Genomic DNA, 20,718 nt, shown 5'->3' with positions numbered 1-20,718 from the left:
TCAAGGCTCGGCTTGGCTTGTCTTGGCTCTCGGGTGATTGTGGTTCTGCGGACGCGAGATTGTCGCCGCCGCCGCCGCTACCTCTACTATAATACTGCAGACAGACAGCCACCGCTGTCCCTGTTTGTCTCGTGGACCTGGGTGAGCCGTCTGCCAGCGCTGACGGCGTGCTGCAGACGACACTGAAGGCCCGACAAGCCACCCGGCTCTCTCTCTGTTAGATGAAGAGCTCGCGCCATTGAACGACGTCGATGCCTGATCCGATTAGAACGCGCCGAGGAGGCAGACCTCTTTTGTCGACGCGTCCGCGGTTCGCAGGCCGGCACGCTGGCAGGCTGAGCCGCGTTTCTTTCTGCCGATTCGACGTGTTATTTGTGCCGCCGGCATGTGCTGGTGTGCAGACGTACAGACAGCGTGTGCATGCGGGATCATTGTGAATAGGGCGCCGCTTCGATACTGGCTTAGGCGCCTAAAGGCACCCCATAACTGTGAACACACAAACTGCTATATAGCAGCAGCTTTCAACCCGTGTACACACAATCGCGGATTGCGTCGCGCGGGACACTTGGGTCGACTGAGCCAAACGCCTGTCCCCGTACGCCGTACTTTTGATGTCTCGCGCGTTCCCAAGCGCTGTGCTCCCCAAACATCTCAACCCACGATTTTTTTTCTGTGTTTTGCGGCCCCAGATTAGACACAAGTGGGCTCTCCAAGCGTTTAGCTGTTCTCGAGCATGGCTCAGTTTCCATCTGTCGAATTTTCGCCCATAGCGAAGGTCTGGCGCTCTCCAATGGCTTCCAGCACTTTTTGAGGAAATGGGGAGTTATAACGATGAAAACAGATGCGATATCCGGTCCCAGCTGACGACCTTGATATCGCTTCGAATGCTCTCAAAATCTGAGTGAACGCTCGGAGCGTTCGCAGTTGCGCCTATATACCGAGTGTTTCAGCGAAGACTAAAAAAAAATTATTTCATGTGGAAGGTAGCACTATTCCAGTCCATGAGCTGGTCTATACTATAACAGGTTGGCATGCTAAAAATTGAAATGCACAATTTACTAAATATCACAAATTACTAATTAAGTTTTAGCCAACTACCTTATGACACGTGTTGCAATTTACAAATTCCAGCCGAGGAGATCGCAAGGCGGATTCACATCGCGATGACACCCCTCACTTAACCAAATTGACAAAATGAGGCTGCTTTCTCCTCCTAAGGATGACACTAGTGTCGAGATACTAACTCTCGAACTGAGCGCGGAAATGTATTGGCGTTCCAGTTTCTTTCATGCCTCAATTCATAAAACGTCGTTTTCTTCACAAAAGTAATTGGAACGACAGTGCATTTCTACCGCAACTTTGACGGCGCATATCTCGTGAAGGGTGTCATCCACACAATTATTTTCAAGTGGTTATCCAGACTCACTGGCTAGAATTTGCCATTACAATATGTGCCATAAGGTAATTGGTTAAGATCTGATTAGTGAATTTTCGCTAATTATTCGATTATGCATTTCAACTTTTTGTGTAAGCAACATCCGCCTTTTCGAGTAGACCAGCTCGAGGGCTCTAATTGTGTCATTTGCCACAGACAGTTAAAAACAAAACAATAAACTCTGCAGTCTTTCTCAGTCACCGCATCGTAGGTATTTATCCGTATCCGTAATGCTGAAAGCCGCCGCTACATTTGTTTCGTAATGTTTTACCTTGTATAGCAGCAGTCACAAAACATGATTCAAACCGTTCTTTCGCAACAGCGAGGCAATCTTGTACCCATTATAACTGGAATCCGTGGGACGCTTTAGGTTTGGATTGCGTTGCGTCGGATGATCTCTCTCTCTCTCTCTCTCTCGAATCACGAGATGTAAAGCGTCGTAGTTCATTGTGAATCGCGCTTGGTGACATTGGTCACGGTAAGTGACACAATTAGAGAGACTAGTCAGGACGAGAGAGCCCAAAACTAACAACTAGTTTATTGTCGATGAAACGTTACCCTTACGTGGGCTGTAGTCAAGAGAGCGTGTGCAGGTGCGAACGCTAACCTTTCTGCCGAGTCTATTCGTGTTACTTACCGGTGGTTAGTATCACTTAGCCCAGTGCAAAACGAACGAATTTCAACTATCCCAGTTCGTCAGCATACTAAGTCTTCGTAGTGTTTCGCAGATATCAACTTCTAGCCGAGATATTCCTGATAACACGTCCCTCGCGCCCCGTGCCTTGAGGATCTCGTGCCTGACTTTCGCGGGTTGGTGAGAGCAAACAAAATGATAACTATTTCAGTAGAAAGTTGGGCTAGGTGGTATACATTCACGGTGATAACAGCGCGAACAAAACGACGACGAAGTGAAAGGACAGAGGACGTCCTGTGTCCTTTCACTCCATAGTAGTTTTGTTCGCGCTGTTACCATTGCGGACTTATTCGCAGCAGTAACTTAGCGCTGTAAAAACACGGAAACAAGAAAGGCGGACAAGGACAAGTTACTACTGCAAATATGGGCGACCAACTAGCCCAACAGTCAGCTCTTCTAGATACCATTACGGACAACTGTTTCAGTGCCCAGTACCGCTTTTGATGTTCCAAGCATCGCTCATTTGCGTGCACTCATTTTTAGAGTTATTAAAATAAGAATGCTGCGTTTAGATATGGGTTACGTTGCGTCGGATGACATTCTCTCTCTCTCTTTCTCTCTCTCTCTCTCGTCGCCGACGCCGGAGGGGTCGTCGAACTAAGAACGCGCGTCGTGTTTTTTTCTTGATGTCCATTACCGACTTGCGGCTGACTGTCGATATCCAGAGAAAGCTAAACGGAAGGAGAGAGGGAGAAAAAAAAGTGATTTAAATGAAAAGACGAGTTAGGGAGAGTAAGAAATCGAAATTCCGACGTGTCATTGTTACCACGCCCCAACGGCGGCGGCATATCGGAAAGCTTCGAAAGAACTCCGTTGTTTACGTTGTCTGCTTCGCGCGGCGGCCGACGAGTATAAATTTCACCTGAGGCACTTTCGCACTCGGCATTCTTCAGCGCTAAAGAACGTGTCTATTGTACGCCTTCGCAGCCCAATACAACATAAAGAACGCAAGCGAGCAAGAAAGAAAGAAAGAAAGGATCGGACCGATATATACACCATCTCTGTGAAGTTATCCGCAGCATATGCAGATACTGCGAGGTACTCTGCGCCTGTTTCACGGGAGGCATTTAGTACTTACTCGGAACAAAGACTTGGCTGTTCAAGCGCCTAATGTACTCGTTGATGTACCTAACCGTTTTATCGGGTAGGTGTTTAAGGTTTGCTCCGTTTTGCATGTCAAGGCGCAGGAACACTGAGAAAGTAGTTCCGACTTTATTTCTGTTGTGTCAAACAGAGAGACGAGGAAATCGCGAAACGGCTCATGATATGTTATTACGCAACGTGAGAAAACCGAGTCAAGCGTGTGACTGTGACAACGAGCAGCCTCTGTTTATCGCTAAAGCTTGTGTAGTAAGCAGTGGAGGATAGGGGGCCCGGGTTTGCGCTCGGGTCCCGTGCGACGTGGCGACAGTAGAATTGTGACTGGTGAAGGAAAGCGGAGGGAAAACACGTGACACAGCGGAAACACGTGACACTCTTCTGTTGTGTCCCGTGTCTTGGCGCTTTATCATTCACCAGGCTACCTGGCCTCGCAATCAACGATTCCATCTGGTGCCATCGCGAGAACTGGCAGACGACAGGCTCGAATGAACACGTATTGTTGGTACTATATATGGTGAGGTATGGTCGCGCAGTTCAGGCAAACAGAAGTAAGAACACAGTACACAGAACACAATCGCCCCTGTCGATATCATATGCCTCCTTCGTGGGCTTTCTGAGCATCGACCAACTTTGCCTAGCGAGTCCTTCCGAGATAACGTTGTCGACAGAGTTTGCGTTCGCCTTCGCAAGCCCCCACAATACTGCGCCGAACTAGCCGTGCGAAGCGTAAAGCCATCCCTCGTCGCTCAGGCTTTCCTCAACAGGCTCTCCCCTACCGGGTACGCCACAAGTCTGTGCGTGCGCGTATTCTTAGCGCGTGATGTTTGTTTTCCTTTTGTGTTTCAAAGTATAGACGGAGCCCGAGGCGCGAGTTCGGCGACGTCATGAAGGGATCCATATACCTGCAGCGACGCCGTCCCGAACGACGCCCTGTCGGAGCTCCGTCCATTGTTGCCGCGATTCGTATTTATGGCCTCTTCGGTGACGCCGGGGCCGAGTTTGGAAAAGAGAATCGCGTCGCGTTGCATCGGCCGTCGGCGGCAGAGACGCGACGTCGCGCTGGAGTAGCAACCGCGGACCGCCTGCATGCAGGATAAATATAGGCAACACCGCTGCGCCTTATACGTCTTTCTTTCTTTCTCTCTCCCAGACGTGTTTGGAGATGCGATTCTATATAGCGTTCTCCCTCGGAAAAAAAGAAAGCTGCGATAAAGAATAAGCACGAAAGCTCAACTGAACGAGCGAGTGAAGAAAAAAAAAACACAAAAACGATGAAGTCGTGCTATTGATGTCTCCATCTCTGCCGAGGTTTTTCTATGCGCTTTCGTTTTGCTTCTACTTTGATTCGTTCCGCCATCCTTGGCGATTTTTGTGGCCAGTTAATTTTGCAGTCTTTTCACTCTTTCCTTTCGTTCTGCGATGAAATTGGCTCCGCGCTGATTTGGGAGACGACGACGGAGTCGCCCGAGCTATTGTGTGCGCGCATCGAGGCGGAGACAAGCTTTTTGATGCCAGTCGCTTTCTTCCCTTTCTTTTCTGATTTCTTTTGGTCCTTTTTGTATTTGACGGTGTGCGCATTGGGTCCGGATTCCTCGCAAAGGTCGCCACCGAAGAACACAGAGCGGGCCGTTTATTTATTGAAATTTGTATTATTATTATTATTTTTTTTACACACGGTGTTCCTTGTACCGCAGGGACGCTTGTGTCGAGACTTTTTTCTAGTTTCGCTCTTTTCCGTTTAAACTTTCTGCCAGTTTCATCTGCTGGCACACGCTGGTGATGCCACTGTGCTGAGTCTGACGCTCATACGACGTTTCACGCTGGTCGACGGATAATTAAAGGCCCTCTCGATAAGCCTGTCTCATATATAGAAAGTAAAAAAGAGTGCAGCAATGACAGCAGTCAGAAGAAAAGAAAACAACACGCACCACGAAGACGCGTTGAACCAACGTTACATAATCCGACGTTACATGATCCTGAAGCCTCTCTTGAGTGAGCGTACGTCTGCCTGTCCCTCTGTGTTCTGGCATCTACGTCTGCTGATCGTCTGTTGAGCGTGTACGGCCCAGTTATGCCGTCTGTTCCTCACGTATACGCCTGCTGGTGACTATATATCGTTCATTCGGTTTGGATGATTTGAGCGATTTCTAAATCCAGTATGCAAAATCTTCAACGATGATTACTTCCGTTGCACTCACACAGACAGTGGCTTCTATACAGATACATGGTAAAGGAGGAATAGTCTTTCTAGGTGACAACTGCACGAATTTTGATTAGATTTGTCGGATTTAAAAGAAAAAAAATGTTTTAATCTAGTGACTGTAGGAAGCGGGTTTTTAATATACTCCATCAGGTGTTTTACAAAAGTTATTCAAAACTGAACTGAAAAAAAAAGAACAAAAATCTCGCATATCAATAAACTCTGTAACTAAGCAATAGAAAAAAAGACATATCACACTTACTGCATTTAATAATGCACCTAAAGGGGTCGAAATCGATATATTATACGCAGCTCTGGCATTTATCACTAATAAGTTGTGAGCAAGGCTTTTGCAACACCCTCGTAAATAAACATTATATCAATTTCACGGAGGCTGTCAATTCATATATGTAATTTGTCTGATTTAAGAACGCGAACAGATGCAGTATGTGGAACTGCAATATCTGTTATTTGTGCGCAGAGTTGCGGATCTGTAAATATTTGTGCTTAAAAATTTTCTTAATCCTACCAATTTTAGGGAATCTTCGCAAATTTAGGGAAATCTTGTAAAACTATCTCGGTGCTAACACTCTCCATTCCGCTCGGATTACTGCGTCCACCACCATGGGATATGCGCGCATCCGTTCAGGATGAACGTTAGTGTGTGTGCGCGCAATGGCCATGCCGACAGCGGAAGTGAGAACGCTGTCCTGGCTCCGGCAGAGCCCACTGTGACCGGCGCGCTATGACGCGTCCACAAGGTGGCGCGACCCAACACCCCGTTTCAAAAGGAGCGCTCATATATCCATCCACTCGAGGCTTCGTCCTTTTTTTTTTTTCTGGTCTACGCATTGCGCTTTGTATACAAAATAAGTTTTATACTAATACATTTTAGCCCTCCACGTTCAGACCGCGAATGCGCCGGCAATACCGGGACATCACGACGACGGCGACGGCGCGAAGTCGTCCCAAGCGTCCGTATAATTGCTACCACAATTAAGAAAAAAAAAGCCTACGAGTGGGTCAAGTTGCTACGCATTTCGAAACATTGAGACATGCGGTCGTTTTAGTTCACGCGGTCAGCAGCATTTATTCGCAGTCGATTGAATATACTAGTGCTTTCGCTAGTTCTGTATAGTTACTAGGAATTTAGGCGATGCGTGAATGCACAATAGCATAAAGTAACGCGTGAGAAAAGGACCGTGGGAGAGTGGGGCAATGTACACTTCCTGTTCACGAGACAGTGTATCTAGCCGTAATTAGTGGCATGCAGTTCTTGACATGGCATTACAAGAGAAGAGGAAAGCAAGAAAAAGAAAAACAGTTGTAGACATTCCGTGCTCTAAGATTTCTGCTCTTAGATGGCGCCAGTGCATCGTCGTGGTTCCGAAACTAGAATGTATTCATAGCTCTGCTGTCATTTCCCTTTTGTATTTTTTCCTCTTCTCGTTCGCTAAAACGCATCGCTCCTCCTTCCGGACGGCAATTACTAAGCCCGAACACATACACGCCGAAGACGTAACGGCGCAGAAAACAAATTAATTTGCTATTTTCCCCAAATGCCTGCAGCTCGCCTCGCGACCAGTTAGGAAGAGGGCGTAGTTAAAGCTCGAAGCAGTCAAGTTCGAATTATTTCTCCTCGTATTCGGTCTCTTCGCAGCCTCGTAATGGATAGCAGCCGTCTTTCTTTTTCTTGTTTTTTCTTTTTTCTCGACCGCTTAAAATGCAGCGGATCCGGTCGCACCACCCGTATGCAGCATGTATACATAGATAGCAACTAGAGAAAGGGAAACGAAAAGGCATAGGAAAACAGGCATCTGACGCTAATGATCCGCTCCTGCGGAGTGACCCGTACGCCGTGGCCCGATGGGACACGCTCTTTGGCGTCCCGAAATCTATATGATAATGAGCTAGGGGCCAGCCAACGAACATCTTCAGCAATGCCGCGCGCCTCGCTCTTTCTCTTTTTCCCCAACAGTGGTCACGAAACAAAAAGGCCTCGCTACGAGGTTTGACGAGCATTATAATACGCTCGCAGCATCTCACTGCGATGCATACACTCGCGCCATCACCCCCCCCCCCCCCCCCCCTCGTTTTTGTAGCCTCTTTCATAGAAAACACGTTCGTGTTTGTTCTATTCGGCGTCTTCGGCCTTTGTGTCGTCTGCTGTTCGTCTGTTCGTCGCCTGGAATGAGAAAGAACCTGCTAGTGCCTGTTCCAGGCCAACGCAGGATGATATCCGGTGTCTCCTTTGCTTCTGGAGCGGTGACGGTGGTGGCGGGGCTGATAATCACGCGGCGTGCCAGGGACGTCGACGCGCGAATCCATCTTCGTACTCATTAGGACTTTCGAGGAAGCTTCAGCGGGCCGCGAGAGGAAGAAGTTGAGGAGGGTTAGAGCAGACGACGCGCTTCCCCCACTTTCGGCTAAATGGGGGCCGCTGCAGAGCCGTCTGCTCGCGCGCCCGCCGTCCCGCAGACGCGCCGATGAGAGCGACGACGCTGTATCACCTTCTGCTGGCCTTTTGTTTAGTTTCTGCACTTCTTGTTTTCTGTGTCTTCTTGGTTAATTTCCTCCCGCGTCGCGTCGCGGGCGCGCTTCGCTTCGTTGAGGGGGGTCGCTGTATTTTGCGACGCGTCAAAAAGGAGAGACCGATTAGTGCGCTAATGGCCCACGGCGTACAGATCTCGGCGTTATTGTCGAGTCTTATATATACGGCGCTTCGTATCCCAACCCGGCCCCTCGTATATTAACGCCGGTGCCTTTGCTCAGTGGTTGGGCGATAACGCATTGTGTGGTCTTGAATAACTCAAGAGTGAATGTGTGGGTGGTGGTGAATAGGATAGGGGGAACAGAGGGATAGGGAGGGGTGGGGGAGATTTTGAAGGAATCAGTTAGCAAAATACTGTAGTACCTCTTTTTAATCTCGCATTTCTTTTTTCAGCCTCTTGCTAATCTCTGCCGTGTCGCTGAGGTTAGAAGGGAGTTCGCAGTGTAGGAGGTTAGGAGGAAGTTCGCAGGTCAGTTTCGACCTGCGAAACTGACCACCAGCTCTGTCAGAGCTGCTGGTCAGCGTTGCCTTTCCACAAACACAGGTGAAAGGCAAAATAGCAAGCGAGATCCTGTAACCATTCGTTACTTCACGTACGCAAGGCTTAGTTAACGCTTCTTATTCGTCGCAGCTAAGATTTAAATATGAAGGTTTAGAGCGTTAGCTGCTTGATGTAGCGCCGGCAACGCCTCGTAACGTTAAACTATATAGAAATATATATATATCCACTGAATGTGAATGCTCCGCTATTGCACCTTCGTGAAGTCACTCTCTGAACCTTGTAAGAGGGCATATCCGGCGGCGACAGAACATCCTCGATGATGCTGCGTGTCTATGGACATCCCGTCTCACCCACGTACCTTTTAGACAGTGTGAATGTCTACGAGATGCACCCAATATTACGTAGATGTCTCCTTCCGTCTGTATACTTCCTATAGAAAGCACGAATGCGGGAAGCTATAATACTATACATGAACTACGGGCCTTCTGTATATACTACGCTAGAACTTTACTGAAACTCTGTGGGATGACTATCGACATCCCATCATATCTATATACTTTGTATTTGACCGTACAAACACATTCTTGTCAGGGCTGCACCTTTCTGAGGCTCAGTGACTGTGGCGCCCTGGTGCTGAACACGCCCTGGTGCTGAACACGCCCCGGTGCTCAACCACGGGGGCCGCATTTCGTGGAAACGAAATGCGAAAACAGTCGGCACGATTCCTTCCCGATTCTTCTTCTTTTTCTTCTCTATTTTTTTTGGTGACGGGGAGGGTATTATGTACGTACTCGGCTAATGGATGTTTCTCAGAGTTTCATAGGCGTCGGGGCATTAAATCGACGCCCCGATAGGAGCAACTCATTTTAGCCTAGGTCGATGTATACGGATGCTTGTACCGCGAACTGCTGGCGCTCGGGGCATTTATTGACGCAGTCCACGCGTGCTGCTTTCGTAACGGCCACGCGTTTACGGGTGTCCCCGATTTCTGTGAGCTTGGTTTACATCGTTCAACTAACGGAACATAGTTCAAGGTTCCAGCGAGCGGGGTCTTTTTCGTCGGTAGAAATTGATTGAAAGCGGCAACTAATGAAGAAACAAACATACCTTTGTATGTTTGAAGCATGGGTTTCCCACTGTAAACTGGGGTTCAAACTTATACGGACTTAAGTTACTGAGATTACGTGCCCAAGCGGAACTTCGGCGCGATGAACCTCGGCCTGCGTTTTCTCCTTTAATGATCAACATCTTATTTCGAAATGAAGGAAGATATTGTTCTGAAAGGATACATTCGCGATTTAAGCATAGTTAGCGTTTATCTCTATCTTCCTTTTTCCCGTCCCCCATAGTAGGGTAGCCAACCACACGCATTTCCGTTTCACATCCGTGCCTATTCTCTTTATTTCCTCCTCCGCTTCCTCCTCCTCCTCTGAGCGACACCTGGTGGCCAAAATTATTCCGGATCATGTCACTAATGCGCCTCGCATGGCTGGTGTGCTCTTTCTTTTTTTCCTTTTGGACGTTAGATGCTTTCGTAACGATCACCATCGTACTCTCGCTCATCGTGATGACAGCCAACGCCAAACGGAACTCGTGCCGGCAAAGGGGTTGGTCTGCTGAGCACGAGGTCGCGGGATCGAATCCCGGCCACGGCGGCCGCATTTCGGAGGGGGCGAAATGCGAAAACACCCGTGTACCTAGATTTAGGTGCACGTTAAAGAACCCCAGGTGGTCGAAATTTTCGGAGTAATCCCCTACGGCGTGCCTCATAATCAGAAAGTGGTTTTGGCACGTAAAACTCCATAATTCTATGATTTTGTTAAAGGGGTATACAGGTCGCGTGCAAGCGAGTTTGCTTCTTCACAAGCGTGTACATTACTTCTTGAGTCACGCGCGGCGTTGCGCCACGCCGACCTGACAGAAAGGACGGTCGATACCGAATTTCAACATTGCCGCTTTGCGAGGTGCAGGTGTCGTTAAGAAAATTGAAGCCACTAGAAGAAGAACGAAGAGAAAAAAGTCGATGCATGACCGGAACGAATAGCTGGCTGCCTTAATCGGGCTTCTATTCCTGGCTCACATCTATTGTTCACATCTTCAAGTTCATCGCCGGCAAAACATAGGGATCGTCAATAGGCTCCATGCTACAGTTATATCGAGCACTTTTTATCGGATTTCTACGCTATAGTTCTCCCGTGCTTGCTAAAATATGCAAGTCAAATCTTCGAGAACTTCAGAGCGTGCAAGCACAGGCACTACGTGTTTGCCTAGGCCTTCCGCGGAGCGCCTCAACAGCAGGAACCATTATAATGGCTCAAGACCATCCTATCACGACTTACATCAGCACCGACTCGCTCAGGGCCCATGTTCGTCATATTTCACGGATTCAATCAAGCTTTCTTGCCTGTCTGCCAGAACGACGACCACAGGCATCCTTCTCCAACGAGGTCAGCAAGTATCGTGCCTCCCTACCATCGGGGTTTACACCATCAGCACGTTCAGCCTCAGCTTTGTGGTGTTTAAAACAACCTCAAGTGCGGCTTACGGTTCCAGGAATAAGAAAGAAGACCGACCTACCTACCTTGGCCTTGAAGCAAGCAGCTCTGGATTGTTTGCACACTTCCTACTTTGACCGAGTCCACATATATACGGATGGCTCTTCCACCCAGACCAGCTCCACCGGGGCAGTGGTTATACCATCACGATCACTAAGCTTCCGATACAAGATTTCTCACTTGACAACATCGACCGGTTCGGAGCTTGTTGCCCTCCGAGGTGCCGTTGATTATATTAACAACCAACCGGCTAATCGGTGGGCAATATTCTGTGATTCAAAGGCGGCCTTACAATGTCTTCTGTCATCTCTTCGTCGCGGGTCCTGTGAACAACTCGTATCGGAGATACGAGAAATTCATCATCACATGATTGCGAAAGGGCACGACGTCGTGTTTCAGTGGCTGCCTGGCCATTGCGGTATCTCCGGCAACGACCTCGCTGACGACGCTGCTAAGAAAGCACACGAAGGAGCAACCCTTGTTTCTATACCTTTATAGCGTACTGACGCAGCGCAACGCTTAGGCAAGCTAGCGCACCCTATGACATTGGAGAAGTGGCACACACCTGATTTCACTCACCATCGATTGCATTCCCTCGATCCATCTATGCAACTGCGGCAGTTACCAGGGCTTCCGCGTAATGAGGAAACAATGCTGTGCCGCTTACGCTTGGGCGTCGCATTCACGAATGCATATACGTTTTTGATTGGAATGGCTGATAGCGCCGAGTGCAATGCCTGCGGTGTCGAAGAAACTATAGACCATCTACTGTGCTACTGCCCATCATTTGAAAATGAAAGACAAGATCTCTGCACAGCTCTCAACCAGTTAGACAGAAAACCGTTCACCTTGAACAAGATCTTGGGACCATGGCCTCGTATATCGCAGCTACAAAAGGCCACAAAAGCGCTGCTGCGATATTTGAAAGATACAGGATTGAGTCAGCGTCTGTAATCCGGACTGAGTGACTGAACGATATCCCCGGTGGACTTTCTCTTCTTTCTTTAATCTTTCCGTCCCCGTTTCCCTTTCCCCAGTGTAGGGTAGCCAACCGGGCTCAGTCCTGGTTAACCTCCCTACCTTTCATTTATCATTTTCTCTCTCTCTATTCCTGGCTACCTCAAAGGTATTTCCTGCTTTCGCGAATCGAATCTCCCGCGGCAGAAGAGCAAGCAGAAGCCATTGTCCCACGTGTGGGCCCTTGTGTGACAACCGCCTGAGGCCAGTAAAAATGACGTGTGCGTTTGTGCACGTGCGTGCGTGCGTGTGCGTGTGTTTGTTTGTTTGTGCGTGCCGTGTTTTGTTGCGTGCGCGCAGTTAGTTTGTTCAAATAAACCGACACTGCTCTTCCCGATTCCAGCAAGTTGCGCGCTTTCTCAGGTTACTAGCTGTAGGGCACTTATTGCCCTTAATATATCTTCAGTTTATTTCTTTAGCCCTGTCCATGAACTTGTCGAAAGATTGTTCGCTTATGATTGCGGCATGTGAGAACGTTTCCGTAGCGTAAAGAGCTGCGACCAATTTGCCAAGTTTCTCGGATAGATATTCAAGAAATGCTGCCCGCAGGCAGCCATGTTTTCGTTTAGGAATGTACGAGTGTCTTAAACGCTACGTCTCTATTTGCATTCACTAACGATGCCTGTTTTGGTAGTCGTGACTATCCTACATTAGAATTTTTCCCGATGCATTCACTTTGTTTTGATTCTACTGGTATTGTTAAAACTACTGAAAGTCCCGTTTTAATTTTAACCACCGGCTACTAACATTATTGAATGAGGCTGGCACAAAGCGCGAGCATTTGTAACGCAGTTTATTGTTCACTGTCCATCTCTTATGACTTAATATATACGACCAAAAATCAGTGAGTAAGATCGTGCTGATTTTTTTTCAATGCCTGCTTGCGTAGAAGGTCATTATAATTAGAAACAACCGTTAATTAAGCTGCACGTGGGGGCGCGGACATCTTTCAGGCGTGGGTTACTTTAGTCCTCTCTTTGCCTTGAACTTCCAAAAAATGAAATGTTCTATCTGTGTTCAATTAGACAAACGCAGTGTTGTCTAGGAGATAATTTACGAAGAGTTTCAAAATAAGTATCCTTTTTAGCTGTTCCCGATTTCTTTGTTATAATACGTAGTAATTTTCTTTTCCATCTTACGTCATCAGGCTCTTCTTATTATCAAAGCATCACTAAATATTTATAAAGAACATTTATAAAAAAATTGATAAAGGTCATTCATTCGGACAACCACTTCCTTTGATGTAACAGCCGCGATGAGCAAATGTTGGAGCTATCCCTAATATTCAACGCCTTTTCCTAAATGCAATCATACCTATTTTCAAACTGCGCCACACCTCTCGAGTAAGAAAAGCCATCTCAAAAGCCAATCTCTTTTCCCGAGGCAATACTATTACCATGGGCCCGCAAAATAGACCTAAGGCAAACAGAAAGCGACTACGAGAATATCGCCGTCGATCGAGTGTTTTCGGCGTAATGCCCGTATCTCGACAATTGACAAGTTGTTTCAGGACTCTTCTGAAAACGTCCGTGCGCATTTTCACCCGAAATGTGCCTCGGCCCGGTCGTCTCACGAACGAAATGCCATCTCGAACGTCGTCGCCTGTATGGCCCCCAAGGCCTACAACACAAACTAAAAAACTAAGCCTACCTTATTCTTTTTATTACTGTACACTGAAGAACCGGTGTACACTTTACCTTATCGCGAAGAGCTTTCGCGTGGCCGAGCCGGCTCGGTTTTCACACAGTCGCGATAAGTATATAAAACCGACGAACAGAAAGGCACAAAGCAGACGACGCACGTAAGCAGACGAACAGAGAGACGCAAAGCAGACGACTCTCTCGTCGTCTGCAGTTCGAAACTCGAAATGGCTACTCGTTTCCCGAGGCCAAGCTAAGGTCTGGTCGTAGGGCACGGATCGTGCGCGCTCCGCCTCGCTATCTGCCGCTTAATACGACCCCGCGAAGTACGATACGCCTTTGAAAATCAGGAGCCGCCCGCTCGCAAGTTCCTCGAAAGCTTTCTCTCGCAACGTCCCCCTCCAGCGTGGAAGGGGACGTTGCGTTTAATGTAATGGAACCATTTCGGATTCAATTTGGGGCATCTATCGGCTTTCGTCTTTTATGTCTGCAGAGGCCGAGCGCGGAAAGATTCGTCCGTCCCGCCTCGCTTGATAACTGTTGTTTTTTTATAAGTTTTGCTGTTTTCTCTTTACTTCGTTTGTCGCATCAGTGTAGGTCAGAGAGGTCCCGTTTCTGATGCCGATAGCTGCCGCCAGGGGCCTCTTTCATCACTCCATCCCGTTTTGTTTTTTTCCTTCATGTTGCCAGTGGCGCTGACTATGATAATTTCCCATATAGAAGCCGCTTCACTCGAAGTATAGTTCTTAGCCGAGGTCTCTGTATAGATGCCCGTCAGTTCAGGCCATCTTGGAATAAGGAACGGCAAAAAATATGTATAAAGAGAGAGAGAAAAGGAGGCCCGGGGAGGCACGAAAGAGCACTTCCGTCGAGTACGGGGGGAGAAACCTCGAAAATTCGCGAACACGTTCTGTAATCTAAGGGCCCTCCTTAGGCAGCCGGGGACAGAGACGGAGGGGGTGGACGACTTCAACCGAGAGCTTTCTATATAGCTGGCTGTAGCTGTCCTCTTGGAAGATAACGAGCAAAGTGGTCTCCTGAGCTGTGTGGAGAGAGAGCCAGAGATTGACTTTCTCCGAGGCCAATTTCTTCGATCCTTTCATTTTCTTTCTTTCTCACACTTTCTGGTTTCTCAAATTTTTCTACTTCTCGACCTGAGCATACAGGCCGTATGATTAGCTAGCCAGTACTTAGAGAAGGACGTCGGAGGCTTAGGAGCAATCTGGCGCGATTCACCTTGTTTTATCCAAACTGAGATTTCGGAGAGATGGTGGGAAAGCTTGACAATACTTCACAAGTATAGAGGAGGCCTACTTCAAGTAGTTCCTCCCCCCCCCCCTCTATTCCACTGCCCCCTTCCCTTTAAAGATGGATAAATAATAAATAAAGTTTTTCATCATCATCACCACCACCACCACCACCGCAAGTTCGTTTATTCGTTATGTGATTGACGCAAAAGCGATTGTGCTTGTTGTGCATTTCGTTTCATTATCGTCTGCGACATCCGCATTTGTTAAAACAGCGTAGTGCGACATTTGCGGTGTGTATCTATACATGTATATTGTCATATAAGAGGCAAACAAACAATGGTAAAAAGGTAAAAAGTACAGCATAGGGGCAATTAGGTGCAGTTCCTAATTGAATTGGAGACTTTATAAATAAATGGGCACGAATGTGGATAGAAAAAAACAGCTGGCCACAGGTGGGATACGAACTCACGTCTAATAACCCTGGGAGTGTTAGCCAGTGCCACCACTTCTGGCCTCTGCGGCGAATGTGGAACATCCTTGCTGCCGCAGACGTCACGTCTACGTGACCTTTTCATGTGTTGGTAACTGGTCAATAAATACACAAATGCTACCTGAAGTTATCAAGGCTGCCGGATTCGGCACCCTCGCTGTGTAAGCAACGAGAAGAAAGGAAGCCGATCATTCCTTTAATTCAATCAAGAACTGCAGATAATTTCCCCTGTATGCTGTCCTTGGTGTCATGGTGTGTCGGCTTCTGAAGTGACTAATAAAAATCGGGCCCCTCGGTCTCCTTTCTCTCGTTCTTGCACACACACACACACACACACACACACGGATATATATATATATATATATATATATATATATATATATATATATATATATATATATATATATATATATATATCCGTGTGTGTGTGTGTCAGCCACGCCCACGTGAGTTAGTGCGCTGTTTACAGCATACCTGGCGCGCTGTACTCCAACATCACCGTAGACTTCCCGTACATTATTCTCTGTGTACAACTATGTTTATTTATTTTTTTTTCCTTTCACGTGTCTCATTTGTTGCCGTCCCTCGCATTAAAAAGAATCTCCTATATTGATCTGTTTCTTTTTTTTTTTTATCAGTCAGCTAAATACCATTAGGTCTTCATAGCGCGTGATCTCTGCCCTCGGGTGTGTCATCATTTTTTATTTTCCATTTCGGCCCGACGAATCGCTTTACCCTCGACTTCGGGTCGATCCACGATCCTCTTTCTCCTCGTCTGCCTGCCGGTATGTGCTAGCTCTGTCGAGTGCGCAATTTTTTCTCGGCTTACTTCGATACCTGAGGCCCTTGCACGTTCGGCTTCTCGGTCTGGGACCGTTCGTCTGTATCGCCACTTCCGTTTCACGTAGTCCACTCGAGTGCACCCCACCTCAAACAACAAAAACAAAAAGGAAATAATACATGACGTAAAGACCAACTCCCAATTGCCGACAACGGTCGGCTGGTCTTTTACTTTCTGCGATAGGCTGTAGAGCCGTTCCTCCGTGGACGTGCCGTGTGTCGAGGATATGGTTCGAGGAGTGCATGTAGGCGTTCCTTTGATGTTTTGAAATGTCCGCACCGGCGATACTATTCCTTCGGTCAGATGCGTTCTTCATTCCAGCAGACGGTCCCTGTGCGCGTGCGCTTATTATTTTGTTTGTCTTTGGCTCGGCTTCGTCACTATCAGCCGTTCTCGTTTCCCTGTATGCTGACCTTTTCTTTCATTTTTTTTTCGCGTTTTCTTGCGCGCATGTTGAGACAGGGCGAGGGGAAGCGGACCGTACCACCACATCCCGCTGGGCCACGTGTTACAGAGAGTGCTCGCCTACGTAGCGGATCTTCGAGGCTGCATGGAACGCATAACGGCGCCTCGGGGCTCTTCGAGGCTTTTCGTGGCGCCGGACGAGGCGGCGGCGCCTCGGCACCTCGAAAGTTGGCTTTGCGCGCGCGCGCGTTTTCTAGTCACGTAGTCAGTGTTTGCCAAACGACAGCGCCGAAAGGGAGGGGTCGGAAAAGATTTGTAAAAAAAAAAATAGTTGTAATACAAGAAGAGTGAGAAGAAGAAAAACCTGCCCGTTTGTATGTATACGCGAAAGGTGGGGTTTGTGTGCGCGTGCGTGTGTGTGAAAGTTTTGGTTGACGTCCGTCGGGCTTTGAGGGCAAAAAGTGGCAGGGAACTTATACGCGTTGCGCCTAGCTGCTTCCGGCGTGGCTGCTTGCTGCCCCCTTTCGCGAGCGCCCGAAAAACTTTGCCTTCCCGCTAGACTTTCTTCCTTTCTTTCTTTGTTTCCTTCTTTCTGTCTTTCTTTCTTCATTTATTTACTTACTTATTTCCTTCGAACCTTCTTTTCTCGCTTTTGGCCGTGTAAAATGGCCCAGCCGTTTCTTGCCCGTCAGCCCCTTCGCGGCGCAAGCAGGGTGTACAGGAACGGCAAGGTTGCTCGAAAGAGACATCGTTGTCGCGTTGATGCAGTGGCTATTCGTATGCGCGTCCTGTCCCATATGGCCTGTCGGCTCCCCTGCGCGTTGAGCGGCTGCCTGCCCCCCCCCTCCCCCCCCTCGCTTTTTGAAACACCATGTCTAGTTGTCTCTGCTGCGACGCCGCCCACGTTTTGTCTATCTTCGCCGCGGTGGAATTGAGCGACAGGTGCTCTGACACCGCACGGTGGCGCTGTGGGAGGAGAGAGAGAGAGAGAGAGAGAGAGAGAGAGAGAGTTGCTCAAATGCTCGGCCAGTCTAGGGTATGCGCGTCTGCTTCCAGACCGGGCGTGGCCAAAAGTTTACCGTTTGTCGTGGCTGCCTCAATCGAGAAGCAGCACCTGCCTCTGTTGAGGCAGCCTGCCGCTTCTCCGGCTTTTTCAAATCGAAATTCATTCGGTTTCAGAAACATTAGCAGGCGCATGCATTACTGTTTGGATCCTTAGCTGTAAGCTGTAATAACGGATCTATATTTCGCAGTACAGCGGAACACCGTTATAACGAAGTGCACGGGGCCTCCGAAGTCATTGGTTATACAGGTCAGTTCGTTGTAATGGTCGCGCACCGCACGGGTCATAATAGAACCGGGACAGAATTATCGCTTCGTTATACAGGTGATATCGCTGTAGGGACGTCCATTGTAGAGGCATTTGACCGCATTTACATTCATGCAAGATAAGGGCTATACAATGCGCAGTAATTGCGTTAATACACGATTGTTTATACAAGCGTGATAACGACGACGTGTTAATAAATATGATCGTAGACGCAACTAATCGTGTTCTCGGCGTGTTATTTGATGACATATGTTAAAGCACAAAGGCTGTGCTCTTTCGTTGTCTGAAAGCGTGAACTAGCCTCCGAGCTTCAAAATCACCCGCCGGATGTGTAATTGATTTAAGTTGTAACTAGTAAAGAGTTTAGCACCTCTACCGCCCCCCCCCCGTCCCCCACCCCTTATTCTCTTTGATTATTCTAGGAAGAAAAGTATGTCGTATGAACTACTACACCTGTTAGTGTCAATGTATCTTGGTCTGTTTATGAAAATTATTCCACAGCTCTGTGAACTGAACTATGCGTCTGCAATATGTCGGCACATTGTACAGCTTATACCATTATTCATCGGTGGTCTATGCATGCTAAATATACCTAAGGCAAGGAGTTTACAGAGTGTCTGCAGAGAGACTATTGCGCCTACAATTCGCTTTGAGCGGAATGTCTTTGTGTTCGGACAGAATGTCCAGATCCTTGACTATGGCAAGGATTCACCTGGAGGCAGATATTTACGCAGGAGCAATGACTCAGATTACGCTCATATAGATCCTGCGTAACCATTCTATTATCGCAAATCAATTGCGAAACATTCTTTTTTTTACTTTTTCTTTCCTTGCAGTTCCGAGAGCGTCGGGCGTAGCCAAGACCCGTTACCCACATTTTTCGATTTGGTGAGTTCGCATGCCTCTACATATTTTTTTTTTACTTAATCTTTTTGTGTGCGTGAATCCAGTGTGACAAACGACGCGTCACAGACGGCCACGACCATTTTCTGTCCACCAACAGCACTCGTGCCATTCGAGCCCAGTGCTAGGCAAAATGGCCCGTTTCGTTCGTGGGCTCGCAATGTTATGGTCTTGTGCCGTCCGAAAAAAAAAAAGGAAAAGAAAGAGAGAGAGAGAGATCTAGAAACAAGATGAAAACGCATATGAATGACCGCGCTTCACTCGTGTACATATGTATATGTATCGTTTCGTCCAAAATATACCCGGGCCAACGCGCGGGCTCGAACATTACCTACACAGCCGCGACGGCCCAGCGACGTCGCTCCATAAACCACTTCTGTATCGGCGCCCTCTCACGCCCAAATGTCCTCCACGAGCGACGGGCATCACCATCGGAATACGAGTATTGATTTAACGGAGCCGGGCCCCACCGCAAGGGCCCTTTATCTTGGCAGTTCAAGGTGAGCCGCGAAATCGGCGTCCATTCGTCTCGCTGTGTCACACGCGGGCAGCTCGATACGCGCGCTAAAAAGAAAAAAAAGAAAGAGGGACAACAACCGCTGTGTGTGTGTATGTAGACCCACGAAAGAAAGCATCATGGCACGCGTGGAAGGATGTATAAATTGGCGGCTGATTTACAACCTCCACGAAGCGGCGACCGTCGGCGCGTCCGTTCTCTCTATTCCCCGAGTCTTCGGCGTATCTTGTCTTCGACCACGGACAGCCGACGCGAGGAGGCGATACCGCTAAGTGGCTGGCGGCCCGCTTCTTGTGGCGAGCGACAACCACCTGCGACCCCGGCTAATCCCGGCAATAAACGCCGCGTCACCAGACAAGGGCCCGGTCTCTGTTGCGTGTGTGCTATATCCACTCGCACTTTGTACTCGTTGTTCGGTTCCCGTACACGAGTTGATGTGGAGAGATTCTGGTAATATACTATATCTCCGCTACAGAGCATGTCTCTTGCGTTCCGCAGCGAAAAGACTGCAGTAAAGAAATTATAAAGGAAATCGTAAAGATGGTAATAAAGATAAGAATACATGACGGTGCGTTAATATCTAACTGCTAAAGATAGAGGGATTATCCTCACTTTTTTCCCAGCCGAGACGAGAACATGAGGTTTAGAGAGGGAGAGAGAGAGAAGTCATTATGGCATGACTCAACGTGGAACGAAGCGTACAGATTCGCAGTCGAGAGAGTCCGTGTGTTCAGGTTTTTTTTTTTTTTTCTCTTATATTCGGACAACGTGACCCGAATCTCTCGCTGCAAAGTATACATTAGCTATGTACACCGAATGCATGTAGCTGTGTATCAGCAGGGGCTAGTCGCACAGACATTCCCGCTCGTTCGCAAACAAACAGCGAGACGCGTGCGTTCGCAGCGTCACAGTGCGCATGCGCGACGCTTCTAAATGACGTTCGCTCCTCGCCACTTCTCGATTTGGCTGACGGGCCAAGTACGGGGGGGGACACGCGCGTGTCAGGCCCGAAACACCGGCGATGTGTGTATGGCATGCAGAGTGCATAGGCAGACGGCGCGCCCTGTCCGAAGATAAGCCTCTCCGTAGGTGCGTCACAAGGTGCCCGTGGCTCTGGGCATATACCGTGTTCGTTCGAATCTAACAAGCGTTTGTCGCCGCTCTGTGACGGTCGAAGCCGTCAAAGTATTTCGGCTTTCCTCTCAAACATCGCGCATGCGTATGCAGCGTTGAAAGCAGAGATGTCGCACTTTCTCTTAGAAGCTGCGAGCGGCACGAAATGGGGCG

The 20,718-nt window shown here is 48.2% G+C and overlaps 1 protein-coding gene across 5 annotated transcripts in view; it reads left to right on the top strand.

Moving 5' to 3' along the window:
• Window positions 1-20,718, top strand: part of LOC139049761 (latrophilin Cirl-like) — a 1,359,947-nt gene that overhangs the window by 950,575 nt on the left and 388,654 nt on the right. For all 5 annotated transcript variants that reach the window (XM_070525564.1, XM_070525567.1, XM_070525565.1 and 2 more), the window contains one exon: window positions 18,848-18,899. The gene's annotated coding sequence lies outside the window, so the exon portion shown is untranslated. The remainder of the gene's footprint in view (window positions 1-18,847; window positions 18,900-20,718) is intronic.

This window comes from Dermacentor albipictus, chromosome 9 (genome assembly GCF_038994185.2).
Source record: "Dermacentor albipictus isolate Rhodes 1998 colony chromosome 9, USDA_Dalb.pri_finalv2, whole genome shotgun sequence".
Lineage (NCBI taxonomy): Eukaryota > Metazoa > Arthropoda > Arachnida > Ixodida > Ixodidae > Dermacentor > Dermacentor albipictus.
Note: the sequence above shows the minus strand (reverse complement) of the source record. Positions and strands in the feature narration are given on the sequence as shown.